Source organism: Triturus cristatus, chromosome 2_1 (assembly GCF_964204655.1).
Source record: "Triturus cristatus chromosome 2_1, aTriCri1.1, whole genome shotgun sequence".
In the NCBI taxonomy this organism is placed as follows: Eukaryota; Metazoa; Chordata; class Amphibia; order Caudata; family Salamandridae; genus Triturus; species Triturus cristatus.
Window position 1 is genome coordinate 865,220,058 of NC_140581.1, and position 20,216 is coordinate 865,240,273.

General features: G+C 45.3%; 1 protein-coding gene across 1 annotated transcript in view; it reads left to right on the forward strand.

Moving 5' to 3' along the window:
* LOC146865999 (tight junction protein 2-like) overlaps positions 1 to 20,216 on the forward strand; it is a 225,339-nt gene that overhangs the window by 185,227 nt on the left and 19,896 nt on the right. The gene's annotated exons all lie outside the window — the stretch shown is intronic.

Sequence of the window (20,216 nt, forward strand, 5' to 3'; positions counted from 1 at the left end):
ACAATATGACACAGGCAGTATTTTGTCTTTTTGTTTACTGATCTGAATTGGATTGCTAAATCAAAAAAGAAAAAGAAATGTGAACGGGTGGGGAGGCGGCAGAGGGTGGAAAGTAAAAGGAGGGGTAGGGGACAGAGCAGAACTGGGAACTGAAACCGGCCCTGGCAAACTGCTCAGCCGGGCCCCCTGGGATGAGGGGGTGTGCTGCCGAGCTGTTTGCTGGGGCCGGTTTCTGCCAATTTTGTTACAGGGGGCCGATATTGCCGACCCCCGGTAACAAAAATGGCCCCCAGGTGCCCAAAACCGGCCCCCACCGTGGCGGCCCACTGGGGAAACGCCTGATGCCTGCTACAGCCAGTCCGGCCCTGGTGGGGGAGCAACAACAAAGGCCTGCGGAAGCAATAACAAGGGCCGGCAGAAGCATTAAAGGTGTACGCAGCACTGAGGGTGGGGGACGGAGTTAACAAAGGGAGACCGAGCACTGTAGGCGGGATGGAAGTGAAAGAACAAGAAAGAGTGCAACATGGAGTTAAAGTGCAAAGGAGAGTGGCTCCAAGGCCGAAGCTGTATAAAAGTGAAAGCATACGTAAAAGTGGTTTGAAGGACTAAATTATGGAAAATTACACTTTTATGTTCTGAAAACAAATGTGCTGAAAAATGAAAAAAACAGAACAGTGACAAACATGCTTGCTCACAGAGCACTTTAGCAAAAGAAAAGACAGTTCCTGAAAAGCAGACACTTGTGGACAAGGAGCCAATCAGAGAGCTGGTAAACAGGCTATGTTTCACAGGAGGGACAATGACTCGATGGACGGGCTAAATCCAATAAAACGAACTAACAGAAAGCAAGAAAATTAAAAGTGATGAAATAAAAAGCCAGTCGAAAGAAATTGACAGAGTTGATTCCTAGGCTATAAACAATAAGTCTTTCACAGCCAGACAGCTGTGCGCCGGGCAGATTTTGATAACTCGGGGGGGGGGGGGGGGGGGGGGGGGGAGATATTGTCTGGTCGCCTTATTTTAGTAGCTGTAAGTTAAGAGCGTACAGCCTGGCACATTTTACACAGGGAGTGGTTGTTGAAGAGTAACACCAAATTACTATTGTCCCTTTTCCAAGCCAGTGATTACGTCACGAAATTAAAAGGCATTTACTAACTCCTTCCTATATAGTTTATTTGAGAACACAGGATAGCTTCAGCTTTCTACCGTGTGGTACGAAATCTACCAATAACTCAAAATGTACTAAAGATGGTGTATGATGTGCTTAGAACATCTCAATGAATTCAGGCCGAGTTGCCACCATCTTGAAAAGTGACGGGGGTGCCAGGCCTTACTTCCTAGAAATGCTAAAAAGGACAAAACCTTAAAAACAGGTAAATATAAAAAGCGAACTCTAGGAAATCATTAATCAAAACGTTCTACACTAACCAAGGAGTACAACTATACTTTGGTGTTTTGTTAAGAATATTTCCTTCTGAGAGTTATTGTCAGGAAGAGGTAAGAAGGACAGTGTGCAAGTCTATCCTATTATTGTCGAGGTTTTATATGATCAGTAATACTAAATTGTTACTAAAATTGTTAATGACTTTGCTTAGGAACGATATTACTGTAAACCATTTTTAAACTAAACAATTACATGTGTTTTATGTTAATAACCTTTCTGGTACAGTAAGTCATTCGTTCTTGTTGGTAGTGAGAGAGATTCTCACATCTGTTACTTTTGCTGACTTTATATGAAAGATCACTTTGCGTTCCCAGCAACGGGGAAATGTCCTATTCAATGACATGATGTTAGTGAACACAGAAAACTACACGATGCTTAAAAACTAAGGTGAAAAACAGATTGTTAGTAAATAAGCCGCCTGAACGCAACACTTGCACATCTTGGCGCTATGCTCATGAAGTGGGAAGGTCTTCTCGAGGTATATAAAGAGACACAGCCACCTTGCAGCTGAGCTCACCCACAGTAATTTGAGATAATTGCTGCAACAGCATTTCTGTTCAGATGTGTTCTTCCACTGTTGAGGCAAAAGCACTTTTGTAAAAATGAATGTCGGGGGCCACCATATCATAAGTTTGTGCATCTTTGGTTTTTATCACTAACATTTAAAGCAGGAATTTGTTTTTAAGGAGCAAAGATGCAATGCGCCTAGTGTGCAAGGCAAGGGGTTTTCTCCCTGTGTACATTTGGGTCTTTGTTGATTGTCCTTGTATCACCCCACTCCTAAATAATATAATATTAGAAATGGAGAGGCATTTTTTTCCTAATGCCTTACTGAGTTAAAACAAGAAACTCCCACTTATAATGTCAAAGTAAATGTGGATGAAGATAAAATGGATGAGTATTTTAACAAACCTATGTTAAAAAACAATTAGCATTTATTGATAATAGCTAATAATGACGACTTTAAAAATAGATCTATGTGAGTCTCTACAATTAAATATATTGAGGAAAAAAGAGAAAGTTAAGATTTTTACAAAATCAGAGATAATGTGGAAACCATAATAGGCGCCTGGCAATATGGGCAATCTAGTTAAAGTTCCTTTTGAGCATAGGATGCCAATGACTGCTCACAATAGCATTCTGCATGCATTTAAAAACTCCAGTGCAACAACCTAATATGACTCTCACGCCATACCTGTAAAAAGATATACAAGTACTGACTTTCTTGCACTACATTAAATTATTTTGCTAAATATACAACTTTTGTAGTTCCCACGACTGTCTGGAGAGCCCATAAGAGCTCAACATTCATAGTTTCTTTATTATGTTCTAGAATCTGGCCTTCCCTATGTAGTGCAAGCTTAATCCAAGGGCCCACTGCATACATTTTATTGTGAACTGCTTCCAGAAAAAATCATTTGGTCTCCATCTCTTTTTCTTAATTACTTGTTCGTAATAAGGTTTTAGCCATTTAAGTTCTCAAACAACTAACCATTTCAGCCACTTGCTCTGAAATGGTTGATTTATTGCCTCTTCAAACAGTAGAAAAGTAAGAGTTGAGTTTTGTATATCCAGACCTCTATATACCTTCAACTTTATTCTAATAAACCAATTGACATGCCCCGGAGGCTGCGCTTGTCCGTTCCCAAGTACAATTAGACCTACATGGATAGCCCCTTGTCACTCTCGCACAGCAGTTCTCTTGACAGAGTGAGAAGAAGCTATGCATCTTCAAGCTGTAGGCAACACACTCGGACTTGCATTACCCCCTCCCTTTTGATTGCCGTGATTATTTTTTTCTTTTTTCACTTGTGTTGTAAAGGTAGAGCCCGTAGTTCATTATTACATAGCATGACCCAAGTAGTTGTAGGACCCCTGAACTCCTCTACCATTATAGAATGCGTGTGCCATATTTGAAGTAAACGCTTTAGACCGCTTCTTGATTCCTCAGACTTTGTGTTCTGAACACATCTTTTCCAAACTTTATCTCTGCAAATGAGCCTACGGCGTCAATTAGTACTGCGTTGAGAACCCTGTGGTCCTTGACCATTCACCCACCAACATTATCATCTTGATTTCCCCCCCCCCCCCGCGCATAGACTCTCAAATCCTGCCCTGCTAATGTTTTTTTTTGTTTGTTTAAACAAATGCATTCTTACCTTTATTTTCTACCTTTTTCTTTTTTTTACAGTTTTCTGTGGTGGTGCAATTCCTCTACATTTCTCTTCTTCCATAATTCAGGCAATCATTTGTTTTTACACTCTTACATCCGTTCTTGAGACTGAAAACTCTGAAAAACAAGAGGTATATTTATTTGTCAGTTATTATTTTTCAAAGGTTTTTGAGCAATATTTTAAATGGCTTCCTTGAAAAACAACTAAGAGTTTGGTGTAATACTGTAGAAAAGGAATAAAGTATCCTGCAGTAATGCTAATATCTAGAGTGGAAATGTCATATCTCTACAACACCAACTATGTATTACATAAAAAATAATAAATACAAACTGCGTCCAAGAAAATTTAGAAAATCCCTGTAAACTGAAACCAACAACCCTATGCTTCTGAAATCACTGATGGTAAAAAATGACAGAACTTTACGAAACCATAATCATTCTGCTTCATGACCAAAAGAAGCCATTGAGCCTCTCGTTCTGACAAGGGGCATCTGAGAGTGTGCTTTTTTGAAGTAATTCTGCATCTAGGAGTGGGTTATGTTATTCAGATCAATACACACCAGTTTAGAAATGTGTGTATATTCTCCGATTCAGGAAGTGTCTCCGCTATGACTAATGCAGCATTCTCCTTAATATATACGCTAAAATAAAGAAAGCAACACAGCTCTTAATGGCATAATCCAGAAGGTCACTCAAGAATTGATCCCTCCTCAATGACCATTCACCCATGGAGAAAAAACATTTAAAAACATGTGAAAGGTTATCATCTTCAGACCCTTCATAAAACCACAAACATTACCAAAAATAGTTCTAGTGCTGGAAAAGCTCCTATTAGATAGGAGTGGTTCGGGGTATTTAACGCGTATTTAGGAGTCCTTGATTGTCCTAAATTTAGAGCTGAGAAGAAAAGATGGATTTTACAACATTCATTAGGACTAGAGGGACAAAATATTTTAGAGGATTTACCTAAAATAGTGAATTATGATGCAGAAGACGAATTGGATGAGTACGAGGAAGCTGTTAAACATATGGAAACTCATTTTGATAAACCAACTAACTTAATTGTTAGAAGACGTACAATTTTTTCACAGAGAAATCTGATCCTGAGTCAATTGATATGTATGTAGCATCATTACGTGTTTTCGCAGCAAAGTGTGAATTTGTTAGTTTTACAAATCAGCTAATAAGAGATCAGTTAGTCACCAGATGTATTAATAAAAGTATTCAAGAACATCTTTTGACCTACAAGGATCCGTCCTTTAATGAAACTATTGACATAGCCAACAGTATTCAGAATTCTATCGGATATTTGAATGAACTAAACAAATCTTTTGGATACCAGTGGTGTTCTCGAAAATTAATAGCCTGGTTTGTCTAATATTAGTTTACAACAGAAGAATAGAGTTGTATCTGATTATTTTTGATTCAGGTGTGAGTCGATATTGCTCATAGCATCTTATAAACAAAGCCCAGCACTAGAGAAAGAATGTAACAAGTGTGGTGTTTTGAACCATTTAGCAAGGGGTTGTAGAAGCATGAAAAATGTGTAAGTTAATTCTGTATTAGAAGAAGACTCAGAACATATCTCTAAAGAAATGGAATGGGAAATATGGAGCTTTGTGTAAAAATCCTTTTGAGAAGTTTATAGTGGAAGGAATTAAGATTCCTCTGTTAACAGATTCTGGATCTAAGATCCCGATAATTTTGAGTCAAACTTTGTATGAGTGGTCTTACGCAAGATCTTTTACCTCCGGATGTTAATCCTGGGGATTAGGATGGAGTTAAAATAGATATATAAGGATACTTTGATAACTTTGATACAATTCAAAGAAGGTATAGCTGTGGGGAACGTGTATGTATGAGTTGCAGGACCAGATATTTTAGAATGGCATCATCCAAGCACTGGTTTCCACCCCTGCTGCCTCACTCCGACCTCCTTCTATCTCTGTCCTCTCTCTTCTCCAGTCAGTTGCCAACTGCCACTCTGAGATGGCCTCCCAACATTCTAAACTGCCTCCCACTGTCACAGGGTTCTAGAATGTTCCAGGAGGTTCTGGTGATGTCACAGGTGACAATGGGCGGCCACCATTTTGTGTCTCAGGCCCTCAGACAGAAGTTCCAGGGGTAGGGAAAATGGCTCCCTGACCCTGCATCAACACTAAAAAGTCTTGTGGTTCCCAAAAAGGAAAAATTATAACAGGGTTTGAGGCAAAAGTGGGACAAAATAAATAATGATGAGGAGGGACCACCCAAAGGGCTGACAGGTCTAACACGCGTCCCCCCCAGCTGAAAGTGGGGAGAGCTACCCAACCCCTTGGGAGTTCTCATCACTAAGGCGGAAATACCTTGAGAGACCGTCTGCATTGGCGTGGTCCACTCCAGGCCGATGTTCCACCTGAAAGTCCATTCCCTGTAGGGAGATAGACCACCTTAGCAACTTGGGATTCTCCCCCTTCATCTGCATCAGCCACCGAAGGGGTCTGTGGTCGGTCTGAACTAGGAAGTGCGAGCCAAACAGGTATGGCCGCAACTTCTTCAGAGCCCATACCACGGCAAAGGCTTCACGCTCTATTGCACTCCGCTTCTGTTCCCTGGGAAGTAGTCTCCGGGATAGGAAGACCACGGGTTGATCCAGACCCTCTTCATTGAGTTGCGATAACACTGCCCCAATGCCATGTTCCGATGCATCCGTCTGGACAATGAACTCCTTGGAAAAGTCTGGGGCCCTTAAGACCGGGGCCTCGCACATGGCTTGCTTCAATTTCACAAAGGCCTGCTGGCAAGCCTTCGTCCAGACTACCCGTCGAGGTTGTTTCTTGGACGTAAGCTCCGTGAGGGAGGCCACAATGGTACCGTACCCCTTCACGAAGCGGCGGTAATATCCTGTGAGGCCCAGAAAAGCTCGGACCTCAGTCTGAGTCTTGGAGGGTTCCCAGGCCATGATTGCCTCGATTTTTGCCTGGAGGGGTTGCACCGCTCCCCTACCCACCAAGTGCCCAAGGTACACTACCGACCCCTGCCCGATCTGGCATTTACTGGCTTTGATCGTTAACCCAGCGTGTTTCAGGGCCTGGAGAACAGCTTGCAGGTGACGCAAGTGATCCTCCCAGCTGTTACTGAAGACGCCAATGTCGTCCAGATAAGCAGCAGAGAAACTCTCCATTCCGGCGAGGATCTGATTCACCAGACGCTGAAACGTGGCAGGTGCGTTCTTGAGCCCAAAGGGCATCACGCAGAACTGGTAGTGGCCCTTGGGCGTGGAGAAGGCTGACCTTTCCTTAGCTCCATCAGTCAGAGAGATCTGCCAGTACCCAGAAGTAAGGTCAAAGGTACTCCAATATTGGGCAGCTCCCAGCCGGTCAATCAATTCATCCGCCCTTGGGATCGGATGAGCATCAGTCTTGGTTACTGAGTTCAGTCCCCGGTAGTCCACACAGAACCTCAGTTCCGGTTGGGCACCCGGTGGTACAGCTTTTGGTACTAGTACCACCGGACTGGACCAGGGGCTGCTGGAAGGTTCAATCACTCCTAGCTCCAGCATCTTAGTGACTTCACTGTGAATGCTGGCCTTCACCTTGTCTGTCATCCGGTAGATCTTTGACTTCACAGGTGGGCTGTCTCCTGTGTCCACGTCATGGACGCACAGGTGAGTCCTACCCGGAACAAGGGAGAACAACGAAGAGTACTGCCCCAGGACCTGGCGGCAGTCCTCCTGCTGTTCAGGAGTTAGGGACGGGGAGAGAATCACTCCCTCCACCAACCCATCCTTCTCTTGAGACGCAAATAAGTCGGGGAGAGGCTCGCTTTCCACGTCCTCTGCTCCGTCAGTCACCATTAACAATATGACTTCGGGCCTCTCATGGTGGGGTTTGAGGCGGTTGGCATGCAGCACCCGTAGGGGCTGACGAGGGGTCTTCAGGTCCACCAAGTAGGTAGCCTTACCCTTCTTCTCCAACACCTCAAAGGGTCCTGACCAGCGATCCTGGAGGGCGCTAAGCTCTCCTGGTTCGATCACCCACACCTTCTGGCCAGGCTCCAACTCCACCGGGTGAGCATTGTGGTCATACCACGCCTTCATCACTGCTTGGCTGGCTTCCAAGTTGTCAGAAGCTTGCTTCCACAACTTAGCCATTTGGCTCCGGAAGGCCAGCATGTAGCTCACCACGTCCTGGGGAAGCTTTCTGGGAGTTCTTTCCCATCCGTCTCTCACCAGGCTGAGAGGTCCACACACAGGGTGCCCATACAAAAGCTCGAAGGGGCTGAAGCCCACTCCCTTCTGTGGCACTTCCCTGTAAGAGAACAATAGACAGGGTAGGAGGACGTCCCATTTCCTCCGCAGGCTTTCAGGCAGACTTCTGATCATGCCTTTCAAGGTTTTGTTGAACCTCTCCACCAGACCATTGGTCTGGGGGTGGTAAGGAGTGGTGAACCGGTAGGTCACTCCACACTCCTTCCACATCGCCCGCATGTATGCTGACATGAAGTTGGTCCCCCTGTTGGACACAACTTCCTTGGGAAAACCCACTCGGGTAAAGATTCCCATCAGGGCCTGTTCTGCTTGGGTTTTCGGATCAGATAGAACCCGCTCAGCAGAGCCTCTCTAACCCAGCCAGAACGTTACCCCCTCCCTAGGGTCTATTCACACTAGTAACCACATATATATATACCACCTAAGGACAGGGAATTCCTAATATATATATATATATATACACACACAAGTGGCGGCCTCGCGATCCCAAACGGACCCAGGACTTCCTACCCAGACGGCAGCCTCAGCCTCGCGATCCCAGACGGACCCAGGACTTCCTACCCAGACGGCAGCCTCAGCCTCGCGATCCCAGACGGACCCAGGACTTCCTACCCAGACGGCAGCCTCAGCCTCGCGATCCCAGACGGACCCAGGACTTCCTACCCAGACGGCAGCCTCAGCCTCGCGATCCCAGACGGACCCAGGACTTCCTACCCAGACGGCAGCCTCAGCCTCGCGATCCCAGACAGATCCAGGACTTCCTACCCAGACGGCAGCCTCAGCCTCGCGATCCCAGACGGACCCAGGACTTCCTACCCAGACGGCAGCCTCAGCCTCGCGATCCCAGACGGACCCAGGACTTCCTACCCAGACGGCAGCCTCAGCCTCGCGATCCCAGACGGACCCAGGACTTCCTACCCAGACGGCAGCCTCAGCCTCGCGATCCCAGACGGACCCAGGACTTCCTACCCAGACGGCAGCCTCAGCACAAGTTCATCCTATGATTACCATAACATACAACTATTTATCAGATCACACAAGAACCGCCAGTTTGAGCACAACCTGTTCTCTGGTTCGAGGGGCTCCTCTCTCCCTTATTCAGTTACCACTTACCTGATCAGGGTTAACATCTGTTCATGTCAAGTCACAGCTGACTAGAAGAATAGGCTACCCTCTTATACAAGAACACGCAGCACATGTTGATTCACTACAAACTTGGTACTTTATTACTCATTACATACGCAATCACATAACATTACTATGTAACACATAACCTGCAAAGAAAAGTGAAAGATTAGGTTGTACACTCTAATAAGAAAGGGGTCGACATCACCTTAGTCGTGTGTAGCCTGCACTCAATGGTCATCTAGGTTCCCTTCTCGTCTGTGCCTCGGCTCGCCTGGAAGTCACACCTCCGCAGTCACGGATCTGTTCCCTTCTCCCTTCTCCGAGTCACTGGGACCTCTTCCTCATCGGCTACTCTCTCCTCTCTGGCTATTCTGCTAGAAGAGTATCTGTCTCTCGGTTTTTCTCCGCCTTCAAGTTTGTCATCTGTCTTCCCTGGAATAAGTAGTAGCTTTACTGCTAACGGCTAGATGCCGCCTACGGACTGAAGTAAGTGCCAGTATCTGCCTCAGACTTTCACTAATATAGAGGTGCATTTCCTCATGGAAAATTCCGGCCCGTAACCTGCCGCCCACCAAATTCTTGTACCTCCCCGTACCAAGGACACTTTCCCAGCCGGCCGGCCTGATGTAGTGTCTTCGGCATGAAGAAAAATACAATCCTTCGATAAGGGCTGGTCTGAACCGGTTCTCTCCAAGCGAATAACACCTCATAACTAAAACATCCCCCTTAACCTAGAAGCATCTCAAGCTGCCGGAGCAGAAAGAAAGATGGAGTCTCTCCCGTTTGAGGCCTACCAGGCCTGAATTCAGCACGGCTCCATGAAATACCCTCACTACAGGACAGGTTATCCCTAATACTAACGAATCTATCCCCTAGGATATGTGTGCAAGCCCTGATCTATGGGGAAGAACACAGGATCATGTCGAAGTGCCTAGTAAAATAGGCTCCATTCACTACTCTAACCCTTAGGCTTGAATGGTAAGAGACTGAAGTCACCCTAATCACCCGTCAACACAATAGGGCCGGGAAAATCGAGCAGTACAGGGCCCTAGCCACAACAAGTGCAGTAATGGTCCTCAGAGGTATAGCCTCTGGGTACCGTGTGGCATGATCCACCAGAACCAGGATAAACCTGTGACCAGCTGTAGTAGGCGGATCTAACGGACCCACAATGTCGATGCCCACCCTTTCAAAGGGGGTGCTAATGACAGGAAGTGGTTCCAGGGGAGCTTTCAGCTTCACCCCTGTTTTCCCACTGGCTTGACAAGACACACACGTCCGGCAGTAGGTGTCGGACGACACTTTCATCTGAGGCCAATAAAAGTGTGGGACAAGCCGGGCAAAGGTCTTGTCTTGCCCCAGGTGTCCTGCCAAGGGGATCTCATGAGCCAACTCCAGAAGGAAGGCTCGGTAACGTTGAGGGACAACCAAGGCCCGTGACGATCCGTGCATGGGTGCCTTGGGTTCACTGTAGAGGAGGCCATCCTCCCAGTAAATATTGTAGTTCCCCTCAACGTTCCCGGCTGCCTGGGCTTCGGCCTGTCGCCTCAGTCCCTCAAGGGTAGGACACTCCCTCTGGCCCTTGCAGAATTCCTCCCTGGTCGGCCCTCCCTCCACGTGCCACTCGGCCGGGATGGGTAGGTTCTCCAGTTTGGTAACATCCCCCTTCCGCGGACTCCTGGTCCACCACCTCCGGTGGCCTATCCGTCACACGGGGCGTGGATGCCGAGGCAGGCTCCTCCTGTCCTCTGTTCTTCCCTTGATTGGCAGCCGGCGGTGCCTTTGTTCCAGGCTCCCGCCTAAACGAACTCCCCCTCCGGGTATTCGCAGACCTTGTGCTGACACAGGCCCAGTCAGGTGTACCCAGCATCTCAGCATGAGTCCGGTATTCCACCTCCTTCCAAGCATTATGCTCCATGTCATTCCCCAGCAGACAATGGACTGGCACGGCAGGGCTTACGGCAACTCGAAGCGACCCTGCAACCCCTTCCCATTCAAATGGAACCTCGGCCACCGGATAGTGGCCCATTCTGCCGTCAGCCATCGCGGCAGGGTGGAGTGCATCGGGAATCACCTGCTCTGGAGACACCAGTTGGCTACGTACCATAGTCATACTGGCTCCTGTGTCTCTCAGAGCCTCCCCTCTTTGGCCGTTGATGGTGACCCACTGCCCATACTTTGCGGTATTTGCGGGCACCTGGATCTTAGGAACCATCTCCCGTTCTCCCAGGGACACTAAAGTGACACCCGCCCACTCCCTTCCCTTATCTAAAGGCATCTCCTCCCCGAGCACTACACTAGCTACTCCGGGGGCCTTTCCTCCAATGGGAGGGGGTGGTCTTTTCGTTCACTTCACATCTCCCTTATAGTGTCCGACACCACCGCACTCGAAGCAATGGACAACCCTTGGCTGCTGACTCTGGCCAGGATTAGGGTTTCTGGGTGGGTTAGCCCTAGGGGTGAATCTCGTTCCCTTCCCTTGGGAACTATTTTGGGGGCCTTTAGAGAACTCCGTTTTCTTTTCCCCTCCCTCTTTCTTCTGGGGGGCGCCCTGTCCGGTCTTTTGAGAGTCCCCTCCAGTCCCCCTTGTGGACACCCGGGTACTAGCCCAAATGTCCGCCTCCTCAGCAAGCTTCCGGGGATTGGTCAGCTTGCTATCCACCAGGTGTTGACGCAGTTCAGGGAAACATTTTTCGAGCAGGTGTTCCTTCAACATCAAATTAAACAACCCCTCGTAGTCCCTCACCTCACTGCCCTGTATCCAACCCTCTAATGCCTTCTTTGCATAGTCCAGGAAATCCACCCAATTCTGTGTGCCCAGTTTGTGGCTACCCCGGAATTCTGTCGGTACTTCTCGGGTGTTAGTCCAAACTTCCTCACGAGCGCCACTTTCATGGTGGGGTAGTGGGTCTGTTCATCCTGCTCCAGGGCCAATAATGTATCCCTGCCAGCTGGAGGCATGTATTTATACAATCCCCCTCCCCAATATTTCTCTGGAACCCCATGGACTCTTAATGAGATCTCATAGGCCGCTAGCCACTTGGCGATATCATCACCCGCACTATAGCTAGCTACTATGTCTTTTGGCAAATAGGGTTTGGATTCCCTGGTGATTTCTCTTTCTTCGCTGCCACCACTAGGAACAGGGTGTGCCCCGACCCGTAGGATCTGGAGATCTATCTCCCTGAGCCTCAACTCGTGAGCCATCCTCCGTTCCTCTTTTTCATTCTCCAGCTTCGCCAAATCCCATGTGAGTTGTCTTTTCTCCCTCCGGTCAGTGAATTCGGCTTCTAATAAGCCGTTGCTAGAGACACTGCTGCCCTTCCTTGAAAGTGTTCTGGTCCCCGCTACTAGGTCCCCCACCTCAGGTTGGTACAAACCAGCCCCCTCGCTGACAGGCTCTCCATCCCTGTCTTCCTTCTCCACCTTACTTTCTCGTCGTGCCTCCCCCCAAGCCCTTAAGCTGGTCTGGAGTTCACCCTTCTTTGCACCTTGGGGACAAAACACCCCCTCTCGCTCACAAAACTCTCTGAGTTGGGCCACAGTATAAGTTTCAACATCCTCGAATACAAACTCCATTTTGCCCACTCAGGATAGAAGACAGTTGCTTACAGAATCTATGCAGGGGGGTACCTTTTATAATACCTCCTCCCACCACCAGAAGTAAATTTGGAAAAAACAAAACTCAAAATTAGGAAGTCCGCTTGGAGAAAACTCCCGGTGTAGGCCTATGGACTACCCACAGTTATTGTCGAGTAGACACAAGCACAGCTCAATCCCACCACTGAACACCAATTTTATGTTGGAAACCGGGCAACCGGGTTAGCAGTCACCAGGTTCCCAGCACAGTGGTAGCTTGGCTCGAGCGGTTGGGGATCAGGCACCGTGTTAAGCGTACGTCACACCCTCACAATAACCATGCATTCATCCGTTCCAAAAACGACACTACACCATAAAAATAATGCAAGTCAAGTTGAAAATATATATGTCTTTTATCTTATTTTCTCTTAGTTGCAGGTTTCATAACATAAATACAATACCATAAGATTTTCCTTTAAAAGAGCAGGTCAATTAAATAATATTACATTGGAATTTCAATAAATAGGTTCAGGTCAACATTTAGCAAGGAATAAATAGATGTGCAATAAATACAGATGGCAAATAAATACAGTCAGACAATAAATACAGTGCAGGAATAAATTAGTGGATGACAATAAATAAAGCACCTCAATAAATAAGGTAAAACAATCAATGACAGTTACAGTTCAAATCATTTTCATGAGGTCACTTGGTCTTACTTTGCCCATACACAACTTAAGGACACTTGGATGGCATGGGGGTGTCCCACCTAGATTGGTCAAGGCTGGGGCCTACACTGAGGCAGAACAAGAGTAATCTAAAGATCTGGCCCTCCAAACCACACAACCCTTTATGGAGGTCACTGTACCAGTCTCAGTTCACCCCTGGCACTCCCAGGCTGGTTCTTTTAGGGCTCCACAGGGCCTCAGATGCCCCCTCTACCACTTACTGTCCTTTTCACGATGATCGGCTCCGCTCGGCGCCGTGTCGACGCCGTGAGGCGGCTCCGGATCGATGTCGCTGGGCGGTCTCGACTCGATGTCGCTGGGCGGTCTCGACTCGATGTCGCCTTCCGGCGTCACAGGGACTCTGACTCCCCACTTCCTGGTGTCTCCGGAGTGCGATCTCCACTCCCGACCTCCGGCGCGCTTCACCTCGGTTTCCGGCGACTCCGGTGGACGGACTTCACTCCCCCGTCGACGCCTCACCTCGACCTCAGGTGACTCTCCACTCGACCTCCGGCGCCTCTCCACGATCTCCGTCGGCGCCCTCACCTCGACCTCGGGTGACTCTCCACTCGACCTCCGGCGCCTCTATCGACCTCTGGCGGCTCCGGGTACGACGTCTGCTTTCCGTCAGCGCCGCTTCTCCACCTCGGGCTCCAGGTCTCCAGGCTTCTCGACGTCAGGACTCCAGGAGGACACTGCTGTACAGGTCAGGAACTTGCTGGTCGTCTTCTTTAAGGCCTTTTCACAATATTTAGGTCCTTAAGATGGTTTTTCTGGTCTTGGTCCCACACAGAGCGCTAGGCTGGGCTTGGTCAGTAGGGACTAGCATCAAGGGTGGGTTTCTGAACCCCACTCCAAGCACTGGTTTCCACCCCTGCTGCCTCACTCCGACCTCCTTCTATCTCTGTCCTCTCTCTTCTCCAGTCAGTTGCCAACTGCCACTCTGAGATGGCCTCCCAACATTCTAAACTGCCTCCCACTGTCACAGGGTTCTAGAATGTTCCAGGAGGTTCTGGTGATGTCACAGGTGACAATGGGTGGCCACCATTTTGTGTCTCAGGCCCTCAGACAGAAGTTCCAGGGGTAGGGAAAATGGCTCCCTGACCCTGCATCAACACTAAAAAGTCTGGTGGTTCCCAAAAAGGAAAAATTATAACAGGGTTTGAGGCAAAAGTGGGACAAAATAAATAATGATGAGGAGGGACCACCCAAAGGGCTGACAGGTCTAACAAATGGGAAATATGGAGCTTTGTGTAAAAATCCTTTTGAGAAGTTTATAGTGGAAGGAATTAAGATTCCTCTGTTAACAGATTCTGGATCTAAGATCCCGATAATTTTGAGTCAAACTTTGTATGAGTGTTCTTACGCAAGATCTTTTACCTCCGAATGTTAATCCTGGGGATTAGGATGGAGTTAAAATAGATATATAAGGATACTTTGATAACTTTGATACAATTCAAAGAAGGTATAGCTGTGGGGAACGTGTATGTATGAGTTGCAGGACCAGATATTTTAGAATGGCATCATCAAGATTGTCTAGGGCTCTAATTGAGACCTGGATTTTACCTCCACGTTCTGTGTATAAGTGAGTTAGAAAGTTCCACTGTGAGCATGGGATACATTTTGGATCAATATCAGGATATTTTCAAAATGAACTTGGAATGGGGAGTAATTTTGAGCATCATATCAAGTTAAAGGAAGGGCGCCTGCCTGTCATGCAGAAGTTATTTAGTCTTATATTATTTATTTGGAAGAAGTTAACTGAACTTTTGAAGAATTTGTGTTAAGATGATGTATTTGAGCTAATCGATTCCTCTATGTGGCTATCTCCCATCGTGGTAGCCGATAAGAAAACCAATGAGTTGAGAATGTGTATAGATTTGCGCAGTTTAAACAAGGCCATATGGATTGATGTGCGTCCACTTCCAAAGGTTGAATAATTATGTCCTTCACTTGGGCTGCCATAGTTTCAAAACTTTGACATGCGCTCTCCATATCATCAGCTTGTTCTTAGTAAAGAATCTAAACATCCCACGGCTTTTGTTACCCTGGATGGTGTTTTTTAATATTGTAGAGCACCATTCTGATTAGCTTCAGCAGCAGCTACCTTTTAAAGGGTGATTGAAGATGTTCTGAATGGAATCCTTGTTTCAATTTTCCAAGATTTGTTGATTCTTGGGAAGGATAATGCTGAGCAAAATAGTAGGTTGATTTTGGTGTTGAGTGCTATGGCAGAAATAGGTTTAAGTTTGAGAAAAGAGATATGTGTCTTTGGAGTGAAGGAGGTTGAATATTTAGGACATGTAGTGTCATGTAAAGGAATTGTACCTAGACCAGGGTTACTGAAAGCCATTGTTGAGGTGGCTTACCCCAAAGATCGATGAGCTTTGTGCTTTCATGGGTATGTGTGTTTTTTTGCGCAGTTTATTCAAGATTTTGCTACCATTGCTGAACCTTTATTAAGTCTATTAAAAATAAAAAATGCTAAATTCGTCTGGGGTGTGGAGCAGCAAGGAGCTTTTTATACTATTAAGAAGAAACTTAGTAATGCACTTTAAGTCCTTTTGTACCAGGAAAAAAAATGTGTATTACTTAGGATACTAGCAATGTTGGTCTTGGGGCAATTTTAACATAGGAAAGTGCAGGATGAAAAAATACCATTGCGCTTGCCTCGCGTTCTTTGAAGCCTCAAGAGACCTTGTATTCTCTTACAGAATGTGAGAAGCTAGGCTGCATTTGAGCAGTAGAAAAATTGTAATGCTATGTTTGGGGGTACTCCTTTTGTTATCAGAACGGATCACAAACCGTTGAGTTCCATTTAGAATGGTTCAAATGTCATTACCAGTAGGCCTACTGCTAGACATGGTCAGACTTGGTTCTAAACTTGAGGAACATCATTTTGAAATGGTTTACATTCTTGGAGGGAAGAACAAGAAGGCGGACTGTTTGTTACGTCTTCCAGATTCACTGGATTCAGATGTAAGTGATAAAACTGGAGATGTTGATGAAGATGTCGAATGCATGGTTGCCAATATTTGTTGGTCAAATGTAGCATGCGTGAATTAACACAATGCTTTAAAGGAAGACATTATTTTGAATAAAGTAAAAAGATTTATTGTTACTCGAAGTTCGAGAGAAAAACAATTGTGGTGTTACAAACTTTTTGCAAAATCCAGGATGAATTATCCATGGAAAATGAGTTTCTTTTTTGCGGAGATAAATTGATTCCACCCTTTAACATTAGAAGTGAGTTGTTAACTCTGTCATGAAGGGCATTTAGGTATGACATCTAATGAGAAAAGACTAAGAGTTCAATTTTGATGCACTGCTTCATGGCCTGAGGAAAGTGTTCCTGGTGTTACCTGTGGACGCTAAATCGTTAATTACAAGGAGCGTTATACTTCATGGAGTCGACTGTTGTAATGTGCTTCTTTTTGGAACCCCTAATTATCTGCTTAAGAGACTACAGATAGTCCAGACAGTGAATGGCAAGTCAACTTTAAAGAGAACCTGAAGATCCTCACCATCTACTGCTCTTAAGAGAACTCCATTGGCTCTCCGTGGAACAGAGGATCTTTTTTAAGCTTTGTGCATCATGTTCAGGGCCCTTCAAGATAGGGGCCCTGTGATGTCGCAACTTAGACTGAAACATTGTTCCAGGGAGGTGTTTGCGGTCTGCCACTTCAAATCTCTATTAGCTACCTAGGTTCCAAAAGGTTTGACAAGGTGGACGAGCCTTTTCAATAATAGCTGCCCAACTGTTGAACGAGTTTCCGTCCACCTAGTCTGAGAGTGCACACAGACCTGCTGAAATTCTGGAAAGCCTTCAAGATCTGGCTCTTTCTAAAGAAGTAGATGCCCAAGATAGTACACTTTTCTGGGGTCTTCTGTCTAAAAAACTTACACCTCAGCGCCAGAATACCAGTCTGGTCACAGTTTGCTTCATAAATGCTTAAGTGAAATAATGAAATGGTGGCCTGGAATGGATAGAGATGTTGAAGAATGGTTGTCCAAGTGCAGTAACTGTCAGCAAAATGATAAAGGTCTTAAGACGAGGGTGCTCCCTTTAACAGAAATCGACACACCTAAAAATGTCTGTGAAAGAGTTGCCATAGACTTTTTTGGACCCTTTCATTATCTTCCTGTACAACATAAGTGTGCCATTGTTTTGGTAGATTATATTTCTAAATGGCTGGAAGTCAGATTTGTAATAGAAATGCATTATGTCTTACCACTTTAACTGATGTTATCACTTTTTTAACTGATATTTTTGCCAGAGATGGTTTTCCTTCCAAACTAATGTCGGACAATGGTGTGCAGTTTGTTTCTAAAGATATGATGACATTTTTGAATGGTGCTGGTGTTAAACACAAACGGTGTAGTTTATATCACCCACAAGCAAATGATATTGTAGAAAGATTGGCTTGAATGGTTGTCGAATGTGTGTGTGGAGCGTCTCTGAGAGGCGTGGATGTTGAAGAAGCTGTAAGAGCTATGCTTTGGCCGCACTGTAATACCCCCAACAAAGCCACATGTATAACTGCTTTTTGTGCCATAAGGCGAAGAAAATCTTCTGATTTTCTGAAGCTGGCATGGTTGTGTAGATCTGGAATTCTGGTGGATGATGTGTTTCAAAGAAGTACTGAAAGAAATGTGTCTCAATATGAAATCAGTCTGAAGCAAAGTCGAAGTAAAGTTAGGTTTGATTCCATCAAATGTGCAAAGAAATTTAACGTTGGCAAAGGTGATTGGGTTTGTGTTAGATTACCCAAAGTGGTTGTGAGGAAAGGGGGGGTGAGGTTCTGTCAACCCCTAATGGTGCAAGCAGTGACTGAGAATTCTAGTACTGTGAGGTTGAAAAATGGTCAGTGGTGGAATTGCAATAGGTTTGTAAAAGGGAGTGTGCGAAGGTGTTGTTGGGTTCTAAATTTCATGAATCTGAGTGGAAACAGGAGGAGGGTGTTTATAAATGTTCTAGTTTTGGTGTTGCTCTTTCTGGTTTGTTCAGTTGACGAACATCATACAGGGTTTAGTCACTGCCAGGAAAGTTTCAACATTATACCATGTAGTAATTTATGTTGAGCCTGTTCTAGTTTCAAGATTATAGTATGTATTTATTTAGGTAAACAATTGTCTATTTATGTATGCAATTTAAGATTTTTCCATTTTTTTTAGTTGTGTGTGAATTTGAAAGGCTTTTGTTTGAAGAGCGGGGAGATGTGGTGTTTTGGAATTCTACTCATGAGGGTTCCATTTTGGAACGCTCCTGAGTAGAGCTCGTGGGACCGTTGTTTGCAAATGACAGTTGGAGTAGCTTGTGCAGAAGAAGGTTGTGACAATCGCTGTCTCCTTTTATTCCTCGTTACTTGAAAATAAACTTTCATGTAACCTATCAGATTGGATGCTACTTCCATCACATTGATGGAAGAGTGAAGTCCTTATTCCCTACTGTAAGGTTGACAATCCCTCCGTTGGCTTTCTCCCACCTGGATAAAGATAACAAGCTATTACTCACCAGCCTCTTTGCTCTAATGCTGACCTGACTGAATAGCTTCCTAATGGCTTCCTCCTAGTTGTCACCCACCTCATCAGAAAGAATCCAGAAATCTGATCACGTCAGCCCATTCTAAAGGACCTGGATTTCTGCCCACCATGTCTGCCTAACCAAGACCTGTGGCGTTGCGCACATACAAGCAACAGGAACTGACACACAAATGTCAGTGCATACTTGCCTTCATTCATACGGGCGTTATTATGGAACTCAGCAGCACTCTTTATCTAGTTTGGCAAGCTAAGAGGCTGAATAGACCATGTGGGTTAGTTTATCGGAAAAGCGGATTGTATTAGAACTGCTGCTACCAGAATTACTTTCACTGAGAAAATGTCCCCGGAAAATGGTCAATACACACACCGAATCTACAGTCTGGGTCCCTATATTAGCAATTTATCTATTAGCTGTCCCCCACACACCCCATTATGAGCGAATCTGAACATCCCTCCACTTGGCAGTAAGACCTAGAGCAGTTGCGGGAAATCTCTTCTTTTAAAAATCTAACTATTTCAATTCAAAGTCCCTTATTATTTCCTATGTGTAGGAAACGGTAATACAAAAGCCAATAAATTAGGTGCCATGCTAGTAGCAAACATGTAGCAGCGTTTAGAAAGACCATTTTATTCACCAGAAATTCAGTTGTCAGTGAATGAATACAGACTGAAGCTTCTTTTCTTAAGATTGGCGGGTGTGCCTATTAATAGGCCAGCCAACTGATGAGTTTTGCTTCTTCTGGAAGTTTTTCACTGGTGTGTCAACTCACCTATTATACAATAATTTATTATTATATTACCTAAACACTCATCCGAAAACTAAGAATAACCAGTTGTAAACCTAAATATCCTATTTTTAAAACCACCGTCATGCAATGGCAATACCACAATATAACATTGTGTTGCACACATTTATTCAATTATTTGCATTTTTTTTTATAGTGCTTTGTGTACCACTTTATAGCCACTTTATAGAAATTCTGTATAAATACACCATAGAAAGCCATGATCAATAACTATGGACGATATTTCTACATGTTCCGTGAATAAGGAAGATTAATGCATTGCTCTAACGCCAATACAGCTCCCCAAAATGGTGTTCCCCTGCTTTGTTTTATTAAATGCTTCTTTTAATCGGTCATAATTTCATATATACACTGAAAAAACAAGTGAAATTCATGATTGGGTAAACTAACCATAACGCCATCACGCTCTGCTTATGGACTTGCATATTATATCACTGCTGACATCATTGATGACATATCTGTGATAGTGCTATTGATAGACTGTCAACCATAAAATTAAAAAAGAAAAAAGGGACCTATGGCCGTATGCAGCAGGTCTGCGGAGGAATGGGCATAGCGCCTGCCA